This window comes from Delphinapterus leucas, chromosome 3 (genome assembly GCF_059928025.1).
Source record: "Delphinapterus leucas isolate spDelLeu-1000000601 "Yukka" chromosome 3, BTC_Dleu_Yukka2, whole genome shotgun sequence".
NCBI lineage: Eukaryota > Metazoa > Chordata > Mammalia > Artiodactyla > Monodontidae > Delphinapterus > Delphinapterus leucas.
This window is the reverse complement of record NC_143131.1, coordinates 51,800,216-51,816,441: the sequence shown is the minus strand read 5'-3', so window position 1 is coordinate 51,816,441 and position 16,226 is coordinate 51,800,216. Positions and strand designations below refer to the sequence as shown.

General features: G+C 37.9%; 1 pseudogene; it reads left to right on the top strand.

Annotated features, from left to right (window-relative positions):
• The first annotated feature begins 424 nt into the window (after positions 1-424).
• LOC111162679 (enolase-phosphatase E1 pseudogene) lies at positions 425-1,668 on the top strand (annotated as a pseudogene).
• The last annotated feature ends 14,558 nt before the right edge of the window (positions 1,669-16,226 follow it).

Sequence of the window (16,226 nt, the reverse complement as noted above, 5' to 3'; positions counted from 1 at the left end):
TTCCTTTAGAAAAAAAGAATCAGAGCCTCGGGCACCTTGCGAGTTCAGGGTCTCTGTGTTGCGGGTTTCTCTATTTTCAGGGGCGCCGACATGTCCTCTCCGCCTCGTGCATCAGGCTGCGCGCGGTTGTGCGCTCCGGGACTCTTTTCAGGGCTGTCAGAAGCCCAGCAGGTTGCTGGGCCCAGCTGGCACTGCCCTCCGCCCTCCCTACCAGTAGGTCGATTCTCGTAGTAACAGCCGGTGGGGAAATGGTTGTGCGCTTTCGGTGCCTGCCGAAGTCATTGTGATCCTGTTAGATATCGAAAGTACCACAACCCCGATTGCTTTCGTGAAGGACATTTTATTTCCTTACATCAAAGATAATGTTAAAGAGTATCTGCAGACACATTGGGAAGAAGAGGAGTGCCAGCAGGGGGTCAATCTTTTGAGGAAACAGGCTGAAGAGGACTCCCACCTGGATGGGGCCGTTCCGATCCCAGCAGCATCCGGGAATGCGGTGGATGACATGCAGCGGATGATCCAGGCCGTGGTAGTTAACGAGTGCTGGCAGATATCTCTGGACCGGAAGACCACGGTGCTGAAACACCTGCAGGGCCACATGTGGAGGGCAGCCTTCAAATCTGGGAGCATGAAAGCAGAGCTCTTTGAAGATGTGGTTCCAGCAGTCAGGAAATGGAGAGAGGTGGGAATAAAGGTGTATATCTATTCTTCAGGGAGTGTAGAGGCACAGAAACTGTTATTTGGGCATTCTACAGAGGGAGATATTCTTGAGCTTGTGGACGGTCAGTTTGGTACCAAGATTGGACACAAAGTGGAGAGTGAGAGTTATCGAAAGATTGCCAGCAGCATTGGGTGCTCAATCAATAACAACTTGTTTCTGACGGACGTTACCCGAGATGCCAGTGCTGCTGAGGAAGCTGACATGCATGTAGCTGTGGTGGTGAGACCTGGCAATGTGGGGTCAACAGATGATGAGAAGACTTACTTCAGCCTCATCACATCCTTCAGTGAACTGTACCTGCCTTCCTCAACCTAGAGGAGGAGTTCTAAGGAAGAACAAACTGTCTTCACAGAGTTGTCCCTGTAGTCTAGTTTTATTCTAATGGTAAAAGTAATTTACTTAAAAAATACATATATACACATACCTAAAGTAAGTGTGTGTATGTTCAAATTACCATTCACAGGCACGTAAGTGGGAAAAATAATCTCAGTTCAGTGACAAGGAAACTTATTTAAAGATGATGCTTTGTATGTAGAAATTGTTTGAAACCACAACTCTAACCATTACTGAGGGTGAAATATAGGTGATAGAAGAAATTATTACTATACAGGTCAAATGTGTTATGTTTATCAAGTCACGTACCCAAATAGAAAGGTAGGTTTGAGAAGTTACTCAGAAGCCTGGTTATTTTAAAAACTAGAAGAAGTATTTCAAAGACATTCCTAGTAATAATCTAGTCCCCTTTTAAATTGTGAGTTAGATTACAGCAACTGAATTTCAAACTATTAACCTCCCTATGTACAAATGACAAAGCTATTTGTTTCTGCTCCAAAAGAGAGCAAAGTTGGGAAAGGAGACTCATTTGAGTCTTGATTCATCATGTATCTGTTACTTAAGAAACTTGCTAATCATTGTGGTACCCACAGCAAGCAGTTGCCTTACCAGTGAAAAACATGCACTAACATTACGTTAGTAACATTTCTAAAACATTTCTAAAATAGAAATGTGCTTCCTAATGTTTAACAAAACAGTCCTAATCCTGCCAGTGATCACAGATTTCAGAGTTACCTTGCTAACTACTTCTTAGCACAGTTTGAGAAATATGTTAATTGCTGTTTACTATTAAAAAACGAAAGGTTTACTGAAATTTGTCCATAAGACCTAGAAGAGCCCTAATACCTAATATTTTCTTCTGAAATGGATGTGAGAAATGTAAATTTTATAACAGCATTATTTATCCTAGTTCAGCCTACTAGGATGTCATGTCAATTTCATGTGGTAATTAATAAAAACATTTTCTTTAAAAAAAAAAAGTTTGGAAAAAGCTGAGTCATGTTTAATCAGCCACTTGGAGAAATACAGAGTAACCTAATTAGGGACAGCTGAGGCATACAGCCTTCTCATCTGTTATGAAGGAATAAGGCTGCTTGGTTGTAACCAAGGGCCAAACTAAGATGCCAAGATGTGTTTCAGAGGGGGGCATTAGCTCCTAGAGTAATATATGAACTAATTGCCCTGGAAAAAGATTTCTTCCAAGTGACTATAGAAGAGTTAATTATTACTCCGAAAAGTGCTAAACTAGAACTGGTGTGTATTGATTTATCTATTTAACATTTCAGAGAAAATTGCAATTATGTGGGTAAAATAGGCAAAGTCCTGAGGCAACTTGTAAGAACATGTGTGTTGCAACCAGGTAAAACTGAATCTTTGGGGCTATTTGGAATTACTGTGAAACTCACGGTTATGCATAAGGAACAGCAACATTTTTGTTTACAAATATTTTGTTTCTTATAAATAAATATCATTGTTGGAGAGCGGAACAACAACTCTGACAATAACTGGTCTTAGTAGCAGAAAAAAGATGCAAAGAAAGCCTTGAATGGATTGGAAGGGTTGGTGTGGGAAGAAAATGGGGTTACCACATTTTGAAAGCTAAAAGTACTAGCATGATAGAAACAGCACAGTTGTGAACTAATGGGCCTCTGAAGCTCTATGTGACTTCAAAATTATTTGCAAGTGGTCTTCTGATTCAGGAAAGATTTTTATAGGTAAATTTCAAATGAACAAGAGAACTGTTAAAGTTGGAATGTCGTTTTAAGGAAAAGGAAAAATACTGGCCTTGTATTTTCCATGCAACTCAAAATGCAGGAACTTACAATCTAGCAGCTATTTAGCCAAATCTCCGAGTAGACCGTTACAATTATGTCCTTCCTTATCATTTGTAATGAAGAGCCTTTGAGTCTTTTCCATCAAAGGCAACTTTGTAGGTACAAGGCTTGGGAAGTGAAAAATATGATGCAATTCCTCAAATTTCCCCTTTATCCTCTTTTATTTTTTAATGGTACGCGGGCCTCTCACTGTCGTGGCCTCTCCCATTGCGGAGCACAGGCTCCGGACGCTCAGCGGCCGTGGCTCAGCGGCTGTGGCTCAGCGGCCGTGGCTCACGGGCCCAGCTGCTCCGCGGCATGTGGGATCTTCCCAGACCGGGGCACGAACCCGCATCCCCTGAATAGGCAGGCAGACTCTCAACCACTGTGCCACCAGGGAAGCCCTATCCTATCATTGATAGTAAATCTGACAACAGAATTACAGCCCACACCGCCAAAATTAGGCTGAAGGGCGTAGCAGCTTACAGTTCTCTGCTTGTAGAGAGCTAAATCAACTGGCTTGAATGGAAACATAAAATATGACTTCAGTTAAGCCTAGGATCATTGTCTACAACTCCACATTGTACACAGGACTTTTTTTCCTAAAGAAAAGTGTTCTTTAAACTGAAAACCCATTGTGCATGTTTTGCTATAAGATAGTTAGAAAGGCTTTAAACTGTGTTAAAGCCATTCCACCATGTGACCATTTCCATAGGGAGTTCTCAGTTAAGAACTAGATTTTTGAACCTTGAAAATACATGGTTACAAAGATATTTGTAGGTACTTCAGTGAAATGATGAAACCCTTCAAGCAAGTGAGGAAAAAAATCTGTACTAAGGGATAAGTTCTTTCTATGCCTGGGGAAGCCACTATTTTAAATTCTGTTTTGCTAAGTTTTTTAGAATGCTGATACCCAAATATATACTTGTTAGTTAATATTGCAAAGTCAATCTAGTGACATTAAAGGCAAAGCAAAGAAATGATAGGTCCATATTCTCTTATTAGTCTGGCAAACATTTCAAAAGAGGTGGTGTAGTATATGAGATGACAGTCTGCCACACTGAAGTAGTATAGCTTATAGCATTGTTTTTGAGTCTTAAATAAGACAATAGTATGGTATGGCTGACAGGTATTGTTACCAAAAGCCTTTGTTAATGAAGGCTCTACCTCCTTCAAGGTCAAATGATGTTCCTTCCTTTACTAAACTGGAATTTCTATGGGTCTGTTTTACCTGTAGTGATTAACAAATGCTCTTTAGTGAACTGACACCTAGTTCATGAACTAAAAGAGCTTAGGCTGGTTAGAGAGACAGGCTTATATGCAGAAACGTAGACATGGGGAGTTACGGGATTATAGCCAGTTTAGCATAGATTATAGAATAGCAGGGATGTCGAGTAAGCTCTTGGTGAACTGCAATGATCCAGGAAGCTTCACAGATAGACAAATCTTAGGTTAGATGGGGAAAGATTTCTGTAAGCAAAGAGAAAAGTGAAGGGAATTACACATGGAAGTACAGAAGGGGCATAGGTGAGTGAAAATGTGTCAAAGAAACAATAATTTTACTTATCTTGCCAAAGGATTGTTGTATTAGTCCGTTGGGCTGCAGTAACAGGGAACCACAGACTGAGTATAGCTTAAACAACAGAAATTTGTTTTCTCACAGTGCTGGAGGCTGGAAATCCAAGATCAAGGTGCCAGCAGGATTAGTTTTTGGCGAGGCCTTTCTTTCTGGCTTGCAGGCAGCCACCTTCCTGCTGAGTCCTCACATGGCCTTTCCTCTGTTCCTGCATGCTCTGGTACTCTAGTGTTTCTTTCTCTTAAGAACAGAACATTTCGGTTAGGGCCTCAACCTTGTGACCTCTTTTAAGCTTAATTACTTCCTTTAAAGGCCCTATTTCCAAATATAGTAACATTGGGAGTGAGGACTTCATCATACGAATTTGAGGGGGACAAAATTCAGTCCATTACAACTGTAAAGGTGAACATAACACTTGAAAGGTAAGTTAGGCCAAGATTGTCAAGGAAATTGCTGAGGCAATATTCCCCATCCCACGTCTACTGACTAAATATCCATAACCAATGATATGCACGTATGTGACTCTTACTACTGGATGATTCAGGGCAGATTAGCTGGCTTTCAACCCCTTCTCCTTTTCTCTCTACCCTTCTCTTCAGAAATATATAGGAGAGTGATCTTGTAGAGATAATCTTGATTCTGCTTGGATTTACTAAAAAGAAACTCATTTTTTAATAGGGACAAAAGTACTAAAACATTAATATTTACAGTCATCTCTTCCCTGGCTTGGTAAGGAAGACGATGGATTCTTACAGTTTGGACCCAGGACCCTGATTGTGCTATAATCTCTGGAGGAGGGATTGATTAAGAGACACTCAGGAAGACCACAGTGGATATTTGTTGGCTTTCCCCTACAGCTAGCTGCTCACCGCAATCTGAGTGGGCTCATACCCTCCTAACAGGCAGGTATGTCCATGTGACTAACTTCTAGTTAATGGAATTTGAATGAAAGTACCAAATACCACTTTAGGCCTGGCCATAAAATTCTGTGATGTCCACTGATCTGAAGTCCATTAAAAAGGCAAAACTAATCTATGGCTTAGAAGTCAAGAGTGGGGTTGGCTTTGGATCAGAGGGAAAAGGCAGTGATGTGGAGACAAGGATGTTTCTTGATGATTTTCTTTGACCTGAAAGGTGGTTATATGGGATTATTCATGTATGCTTTCTATCTGTTTTTATATTAAATGTTAATGGAAAAAATTAAAAATATCCTTTCATGGCCTTTTTCCATGTTTTCCCTCTTTTGGAGGGCTGCAATAAAAAGGATATTCAGGACCAGCTAGAGAAGCACATGTTGAAGTTGGCAGAGTTTTTACCAGCCTGGGTCTCTTAGAGCTGTCCCACCTATCTGTTCACCTACACACTAGAGTGGGTTTGAACCATTTTTCGCTTTTGTGTTTAAGTTACTAGCATTACCCTAATATGTTTTCCTATTTTCCTTTCACCCCTTCTACTTTCAACAATATTTTCATCTTCCCACGTGAATTTACCTATTCCTCATTTTTGGCCACATGGTTCCCTTGAGTTGATCCTACCTCCATTTCCAATCAATGATCCTAAATAGATTAAGCTAATCAATATATCCTATCCCATTGTCCACTGTGAAGGGCTGGGCATAAAACCCTATGCAATGAGATACAATGAGAATTGCAGAAAGTTGCTGGGGTTTCTGTGAACATAAGCTTCTTTGGCTCCCAGAGGAACTGTAAGAAGAGACTTTCTCCCTCTAGACCTAGTGATCTTATGATTTGGGGCTTCAGGCAACTGCAGCATCCTGCCATCAGGATCCTGTCATCTTGCCTAAGGCTAAAGATGACACAAAGAAGTTGAGCTCAAAAATAGATCGATCTGGCAAACTAGTTTGAGCTGTGCCTGAAACACAGGAGGGACTTTTTGATTTCATAGTCAAGAGGTCCTCCAAGTTAGCAAATACTTTGATGAATATAACTAAATGTTGGTATTTATTCATTAATAAGTATATATTAATATATATATGTGTGTATGTATGTGTGTATATATATATATATATATATACACACTTGATACTGCTAACATCCTTTGACCTCAGTTGTTACATTTATAAAATAGGGTCATGGGGGCTTCCCTGGTGGCGCAGTGGTTGAGAGTCTGCCTACCGATGAAGGGGACGCAGGTTCGTGCCCCGGTCCGGGAAGATCCCATATGCCATGGAGAGGCTGGGCCCGTAAGCCATGGCCGCTGAGCCTGTGTGGCCGGAGCCTGTGCTCCACAACGGGAGAGGCCACAACAGTGAGAGACCCACGTACCGCAAAAAAAAAAAAAAAAAAAAAAGGGTTATGCAAAGGCTAAAGGCTGGGCCAAAAGACATCTTGTGATCCTTCTAAATCAGATGTTAGTGTTCTTGAGTGGCTTTATATAACATGATTTTCATTATTTGTCTAATTATTTTAATACACATTTACTACAGTCAGGCTGTGCTCCAGGTTTCCATTTCCACCTCCTTTTTCTTTTTCATTTCTGCCTCTTAAAACCTAAGTATTTTATCTTAAATTCTATCCCCTCATCATCTCTTTCCTATAAAAAGTACACATTAATAACGTCACATTACTTTTCTGTTACATCAGTGTTTTTCAAGTGAGATTTTCCTGTCTCATTTATGCTATTGGAAAACATTTTATAAAACTGTGATTTAAAATGTATATTTTCATCTTTCAAATGTTTCCTTCATTCATTCCTATACCAACCCAACTAAAATGAATGTTTAATTATTGTTGAGTGATTGGTAGAAGTTAATTTTTTGAAGATAATTATCTATCTCATATAATCAATAACTGTAGTCATGAAGCTTCAAGGTTCGTCCTGTTTGGATGAACCATAGAATTTGGAACAAATTTCCCTGAGTGATATTTTTTCATTCACCTAGATTAAAATGTCACAAAAACTTGCCTTCTCCACTTAAGAGAAGAGTTATTTTCTAAACTATAATTTTAGTCTTACTGTCTAAAGTTCTCTGAATGAAGGCAAGACAACAGTGTGAAGCAATGAGAAGAAATTAGGAGATAAAGATTATGGTCAGGCTTTGACGCTAATTTGTGGAATCAGATAACTTATCCTACCTGGATCTCAGCTTTCTTGTAGAAAGCCAGACAATCCACAGGAGCCTTACCAGGACTAACAATCCTATGGATAAAGACTAGTGTGAACGTGGATTACAATTTGTGCTCCTAATCAAAATGTATATACTTTCTGCATCTAAGAGGCATAGTCTGCACACCACCCAGCTTCAGTGAATAAACACAGGCAATTTCCTGATTTCACTGTATTAGCTATTGTAGCATTTGACAAGAAGGCATGTGTTTCTCAGGATAAAATGCAACTACTGGGAACTAAGAAAGCTTAGTTAAGTCAAGATATCTAGGCTTATGCCCTAATTCTGCTGCTTACAAGGTTTGTGACTTTGGGCAGCATATGCTATATTGGCCATTGTTTCCAAGTCTGGGGGAAAAAAAAAAAAGCCCAACCAAACCTCACTTCCTTATCTGAATATTATTGTTGTTCAGTAATAAAAATATAAAGATGATAGTACTTTGCTCTCTGTGTACCTGTGCTTAAACCCATGGCAGAGCCTTTAGTCTTTGGTGCTGGCATATAGAAGCAGAAAAGACGTCCTAGATCATGTGTTTTCTCACCTTGGAGCAGGTGCTTTTCTATTGTCTCTTCTTGTAATAACACTGAATCCAGCAAATGGCCAGTACTTCGCTTTCTTGAAGGCCAAGACTAGCTCTTTGTGTCAGAGATACTTGAATTCATTTTGGATATTTTTATGTATTCTACAATTCTCTTTATTTAAAACAAAATCTAATCTCCTTAATGCCTCTGCCTATAATCAGCTCTGTTCAAATCCCTTTAAAATCTGTTTAGCCTGTAAACTTAATTTCCTCCACTGGAGGATTTTTAATTTCTTTTGGCAGCCTGCTTTTTTCTTGGACCTTAAGGTGAGACTAAGGGCCATTATTTTCAAATGATATTTTTGAACTATACAAATACATAAGTACTCCTGTTGCTTCTGTGCACAAAAGAAAGTATTCTGTTAAATGATTGGAATTGCTCTTTTTATGCTAATTTGAGCACAGAATTTTTGGATTGAATTTATCAGCCTCTGAACACCCACCACGGGCTATAACAGGCTGCTCCTGTAAATGAGATGTCGCATCCCAATAAGTAAATACATTTCAAAATGAAAAGGAAATCTATTTCAAGAATTTTTCTTACTTTACTCAAATGTTCTGTAGTCAGTAACTAAATTCACTAATGTCTTAGGATGAAAAGTACCGTATAAAATTTTATTAAAAATCTTGTTTATTACAGAAATAGGATGAACACTGCAAATGTGAAAGATGTAATTGGTGTACAATTAGCCTAAACGTGGTAAGGTAAAACAAGAGGTTAAGCTAATAGGCGTGTAGAGTGAAAAAAAATCTGCTTAAACTATACTTGTAGCATTAAATTGTTTATATCATATTGGTTGATGTTTAAAAGATATAAAGCCACTTTTAAAAGCAAGATACTTGCTCATTTACCCAGCAACAGCCTGGGCAACTTAGTTGAAACAGCTGATGCAGTAACAGACCTCAGTGTAAATGTCAACAAGAGAAAATAGGGTTGTTTGTTGGTATGCTCCTTTGTTTTTTTGAGAGAGAAATTTGAACTTCAAGAAAGGAAATTGTCTCAAAGGAAAAACCAGGAGAAATGATATTTCTCCACAGACTATCAGGGGGCTAGACTGACAACTCTGATAAACAAGAAAGAAGGTTAATTTGAGATGTTTTGGCTCTTAATATAATAAACAGTGAAATTATGTGACAATATCATTGAGACATTAGAACATTAATTTTTAAATACCCATGCTAAAATAATGAAGATCAAAAGCAGGATTGCAACCAAGTGTAACTGTACATCAAGTATTTGGATACCTTTTACATGCCAGTGCCTGTATTAAATTCTGTGGGCACAATTGGAAAGAAAAATACTCAGACTTCAAGAATATTCTATGAGGAAAGAGGAAATCACACTAATATCAGATTTCTTATTAAAATCACTGGATACTCACAAGTTATGTCTTCTAAGTTCCAAGAAAAAAATTATTTTACCCGTCCAAAGATGGCCCACGAATGAGCTCTACCTCCTAGTACTTAAATTTGGGCTGGCAGAGTGATGCTGTGTAACATTTGAGGCTACAGCAGAAGTCCTGCAAATTCTGCCTTAGTTTCTTGAAACACTCGTTCTAGGTGAAGCCAGCAACCACATAATAAGTGCGACTACAAGATGCTCATGATGTAAGGCAGTGGTCCCCAACCTTTTTGGCATCAGGGACCGGTTTCATGGAAGATTTTTCCACAGACTGGGGCAGGGGGTATGGTCAGGGTGATTCAAGCGCATTACATTTATTGTTCACTTTATTTCTATTATTATTATATTGTAATATATAATGAAATAATTATACAACTCACCATAATGCAGAATCAGTGGGAGCCTTGAGCTTGTTTTCAGTTGCCACTCACTGATAGGGTTTTGATATGAGTCTGCAAGCAATTGATTTATTATGGTCTCTGTGCAGTCAGACCTCTCTGCTAATGATAATCTGTATTTGCAGCCACTCCCCAGCGCTAGCATCACTGCCTCAGCTCCACCTCAGATCATACGGCATTAGATTCTCATAAGGAGTGCGCAACGTAGCTCCCTCATATGTGCGGTTCACAGTAGGGTTCACGCTTCTATGAGAATCTAATGCCGCCACTATCTAACAGGAGGCAGAGCTCAGGTGGTAATGTGAGCAATGGGGAGCGGCTGTAAATACAGATGAAGCCTCGCTTGCTCACCTGCCAGTCACCTCCTGCTGTGCAGCCTGTTTCCTAACAGGCCATGGACCAGTACCTGTCTGTGGCCCGGGGACTGGGGACTTCTTATGTAATGAAACCCAAGTTAGCCATGTGGAGAGGATACAAGAAAAGAGAGCACTGATGAAATTTCCAAGCAATTACAACTATTCTAGCCCAGCCTCTAGACATGAAAATTAAGTGGCCTCCTAGGATATTCCAACCCCAGTACATTCTAACCCCAGCCACCAACTGGAGAAGAACCAAGGCCCCAGATATATGGCTCTAGTCAAGCTATTTCAGAAATCTCCAGCCACTTGATTCTTCCTAGCTGAGGTGGCAAGCATTCTTTTTTTTTTATGATTAATATCCGAGAATATCAGTAATAAAAATGTTTCATTATTGAGGATATTTGCTGTGAAAGTTTTTGGTGACATCTTCACCAAAAATTAACAATATATACTTAATTAACAACATATACTTATGTTCCTAGTTTATTAAGGACGTGGAAGTATGTTGAATTCATGGAATACCCTTTCTTCATCCATCACAATTCACAATATTAGTTGTAAAATTATCTGTAGGAAATGGGAAATAGAAAAAATTCTGGTTGACTTCTTTAGCTATTTTGAATTTACTTGAAGTTCTAATATAATACTCTATATGAAAACAGGCTATCTGTCTTAAAAAAAACAACTTATATCAAACAAGAGTTAGAGAAACAATAAAGAGGAGGGTGTTAGAGCTGGAGGAATATTCTGAGAATATTTTGCACATAGAGAAGAGTAATGATTAAATGAACTCTTCATATTTTAAAAGTAAATATTAATCCTCAGATATTTGAAGGCATATCTTCTTCAGAGAGGTCAGGTTTATATTGTAGGGGATGTTTATTTAGCACTTTGAGGTAGTTACATTAAACTTACAGGTTTCTTGTAACTTTGCTGAATACTTGAAAGACAGACTCATATTTGAAGCCAGTGACTCCCTCCCTCCCTCCCTCTCTTCCTTCCTTTCGTTCTTACTATTTGGCAACTCACTACTGTACTACCCTATATAGTTACCAGTATGAGATTTGAGTTAGATAGTAATTCCATTTTGATTTCTCTTTTGAAGAAAGATAAGAAATGAATAAAATTTCATGCAATATTTATTAGAAAATAGTGAACCTTTATTTTTTGTTGAGATGGAATTGATACATAACACTGTCTATGTTTAAGGTGTACAATATATTGACTTAATACATTTATATATTGCAATAGGATTATCTCCACAGCACTAGCTAACACCTCTATCACGTCACATAGTTATAATTTTTTTGTGGTGAGAACAATTAAGATCTACTTTATTAACAACTTTGATATTTATAATATAGTATTGTTAACCAAAATCACTATGCTATACATTAGCACTCCAAAAATTTTTATTTACTAGTTACAAGTTTGTTTTCTTGAATAACATCTCCCCAATTCCCCCACCCTCAGCTGCTGATAACCACCATTCTATTCTGTTCTATGAAATCAGCTTTTATAGATTCCCCATACAAGTGATATCATACAGTGTTTGCTTTTCTCTATCTGACTTGTGTCTGAGTTAGCATAATGCACTCAAAGTCCACCCATATTGTCGCAAATAGAAGGGTTTCCTTCTTTAACATGGCTGAATAATACCCCAGTGTGTGTGTGTGTGTGTGTGTGTGTGTGTGTGTGTGTGTGTATAAAAGATATAATCATCTTTATCCACTCATCCTTTGACAAACACTAGGTTGTTTCCATATTTTGTCTATTGTAAATAATGCTGCAATAAACATAGGAGTGCAGATACGTTTTCAGTGTTCTGTTTTCTTTGGATGTATATCCAGAAGTGGCACAGTGGCTGCACCAATTTTCATTCCTACTAACAGTGTACCAGTGTTCCCTTCTCTCCACCTCCTTGCCAACACTTGTTATCTCTTGTCTTCTTGAGGATAAGATGTTCTAACAGGTGTAGAGTGATATCTCATTGTGGTTTTAATTTGCATTTCCCTGGTGATTAGTGTTGTTGAGCATCTTTTTCTGTACCTATTGTTCATTTGGATGTCTTCTTGAGAAAAATGTCTATTTAGTTCCTATGACCATTTTATTTACTTATTTATTTTTCAATTTTCTGGAAGTGTTTATTAATACATCTCTTTCAATAACTTCAAATATTATTTTTTTAAGAATCTTAAAAAGAATATATTTTTCTTTTTTTTTTAACACCTTTATTGGAGTATAATTGCTTTACAATGGTGTGTTAGTTTCTGCTTCACAACAAAGTGAATCAGCTATACATATACATACATCCACATATCACTCCCCTCTTGCGTATCCTTCCCTCCCACCCTCCCCATCCCACCCCTCTATGTGGTCACACAGCACCGAGCTGATCTCCCTGTGCTATGCGGCTGCTTCCCACTAGCAATCTATTTTACATTTGGTAGTGTATATATGTCCATGCCACTCTCTCACTTTGTCCCAGGTTACCCTTCCCCCTCCCCATATCCTCAAGTCCATGCTCTAGTAGGTCTGTGTCTTTATTCCTGTCTTGCCCCTAGGTTCTTCATGACCATTTTTTTTTGTTTTTTAGATTCCATATATATGTGTTAGCATACGGTATTTGTTTTTCTCATTCTGACTTACTTCACTCTGTATGACAGACTCTAGGTCCATCCACCTCACTACAAATAACACAATTTCGTTTATTTTTATGGGTGAGTAATATTCCATTGTATATATGTGCCACAACTTCTTTATCCATTCATATGCCAATGGACATTTAGGTTGGTTCCATGTCCTGGCTATTGTAAATAGTGCTGCAGTGAACATTGTAATACATGTCTCTTTTTGAATTATGTGTTTCTCAGGGAATATGCCCAGTAGTGGGATAGCCAGGTGGTATGATAGTTCTATTTTTAGTTGTCTGAGGAACCTCCATACTGTTCTCCGTAGTGGTTGTATCAATTTATATTCCCACCAACAGTGCAAGAGGGTTCCCTTTTCTCCCCACCCACTCCAGCATTTATTGTTTGTAGATTCTTTGATGACCATTCTGACCGGTGTGAGATTATATCTCATTGTAGTTTTGATTTGCATTTCTCTAATGATTAATGATGTTGAGCATTTTTTCATGTGTTTGTTGGCAACCTGTATGTCTTCTTTCGAGAAATTTCTATTTAGGTCTTATCCCCATTTTTGGATTGGGCTGTTTATTTCTTTGATATTGAGCTGCATAAGCTGCTTGTAAATTTTGGAGATTAATCCTTTGTCAGTTGCTTCTTTTGCAAATATTTTCTCCCATTCTAAGGGTTGTCTTTTCCTCCTGTTTATGGTTTCCTTTGCTTGCAAAAGCTTTGAAGTTTCATTAGGTCCCATTTGTTTATTTTTGTTTTTATTTCCATTTCTCTAGGAGATGGGTCAAAAAGGATCTTGCTGTGATATATGTCATAGAATGTTCTGCCTAGGTTTTCCTTTAAGAGTTTGATAGAGTTTGTCTGGCCTTACATTTAGATCTTTAATCCATTTTGAGTTTATTTTTGTGTATGGTGTTAGGGAGTGTTCTAATATCATTCTTTCACATGTAGCAGTCCAGTATTCCCAGCACCACTTATTGAAGAGGCTGTCTTTCCTCCATGGTATATTCTTGCCTCCTTTATCAAAGATTAGGTGACCATATGTGAGTGGGTTTATCTCTGGGCTTTCTATCCTGTTCCATTGATCTTTCTGTTTTTGTGCCAGTACCATACTGTCTTGATCACTATAGCTTTGTAGTATAGTCTGAAGTCTGGGAGCCTGATTCCTCCAGCTCCGTTTTTCTTTCTCAAGATTGCTTTAGCTATTCCGGGTCTTCTGTGTTTCCATACAGGTTGTGAAATTTTTTGTTCTAGTTCTGTGAAAAATGCCACTGGTAGTTTGATAGGGATTGCATTGAATCTGTAGATTGCTTTGGGTAGTAGAGTCATTTTCACAATGTTGATTCTTCCAATCCAAGAACATGGTATATCTCTCCATCTATTTGTATCATCTTTAATTTCTTTCATCAGTGTCTTACAATTTTCTGCATACAGGTCTTTTGTCTCCTTAGGTAGGTTTATTGCTAGATATTTAATTCTTTTTGTTGCAGTGGTACATGGGAGTGTTTCCTTAATTTCACTTTCATATTTTTCATCATTAGTGTATAGGAATGCAAGAAATTTCTTTGCACTGATTTTGTATGCTGCTACTTTACCAAATTCATTGATTAGTTCTAGTAGTTTTCTGGTAGCGTCTTTGGGATTCTGTATGTATAGTATCATGTCATCTGCAAACAGTGACATTAATTTTTCTTTTCTGATTTTGATTCCATTTATTTCTTTTTCTTCTCTGATTGCTGTGGCTAAAACTTCCAAAACTGTGTTGAATAATAGTGGTGAGAGTGGGCAACCTTGTCTTCTTCCTGATCATAGTGGAAATGGTTTTAGTTTTTACCATTGAGGATGACGTTGGCTGTGGGTTTGTCATATATGACATTTATTATGTTGATGTAACTTCCCTCCATGCCTACTTTCTGGAAGGTTTTTTTTTTATCATAAATGGGTGTTGAATTTTGTTGAAAGCTTTCTCTGCATCTATTGAGATGATCATATGTTTTTTCTCCTTCAATTTGTTAATATGGTTTATCACATTGATTGATTTGCGTATATTGAAGAATCCTTGTATTCCTGGGATAAACCTCAATTGATCATGGTGTATGATCCTTTTACTGTGCTGCTGGATTCTGTTTGCTAGTATTTTGTTGAGGATTTTTGCATCTATGTTCATCAGTGATATTGCCCTGTAGTTTTCTTTCTTTGTGACATCCTTTTCTGGTTTTGGTATCAGGGTGCTGGTGGCCTCATAGAATGAGTTTGGGAGTCTTTCTCCCTCTGCTATATTTTGGAAGAGTTTGAGAAGGATAGGTGTTAGCTCTTCTCTAAATGTTTGATAGAATTTGCCTGTGAAGCCATCTGATCCTGGGCTTTTGTTTGATGGAAGATTTTTAATCACATTTTCAATTTCAGTGCTTGTGATTGGTCTGTTCATATTTCTTCCTGGTTCAGTCTCGGAAGGTTTTGCATTTCTAAGAATGTGTCCATTTCTTCCAGGTTGTCCATTTTATTGGCATAGAGTTGCTTGTAGTAATTGCTCATGATCCTTTGTATTTCTGCAGTGTCAGTTGTTACCTCTTCTTTTTCAGTTCTAATTCTATTGATTTGAGTCTTCTCCCTTTTTTTCTTGTTGAGCCTGGCTAATCAATTTCATTTATCTTCTCAGAGAACAAACTTTTAGTTTTATTTATCTTTGCTATACTTTCCTTCATTTCTTTTTCATTTATTTCTGATCTGATATTTATGATTTCTTTCCTTCTGCTAACTTTGGGGTGTTTTGGTCTTCTTTCTCTAATTGCTTTAGATGTAAGGTTAGGTTGTTTATTTGAGATGTTTCCTGTTTCTTGAGGTAGGAGTTTATTGCTATAAACTTCCCTCTTAGGACTGCTTTTGCTGCATCCCATAGGTTTTGGGTCATCGTGTTTTCTTTGTCTCTAGGTATTTTTTAATTTCCTTTTGATGTCTTCAATGATATCTTGGTTATTTACTAGTGTATTGTTTAAGCTCTATGTGTCTGTGTTTTTTAAAGTCTTTTCCTGTAATTGATTTCTGATCTCATAGTGTTGTTGTTGGAAAAGGTGATTGATTTGATTTCAATTTTCTTAAATTTACTGAGGCTTTATTTGTGACCCAAGATATGATCTGTCCTGGAGAATGTTCCATGAGCACTTTGAAGAAAGTGTATTCTGTTGTTTTTGGATGGAATGTCCTATAAATATCAATCAAGTCCATCTTATTTAATGTATCATTATTTAAAGCTTGTGTTTCCTTTTTTATTTTTATT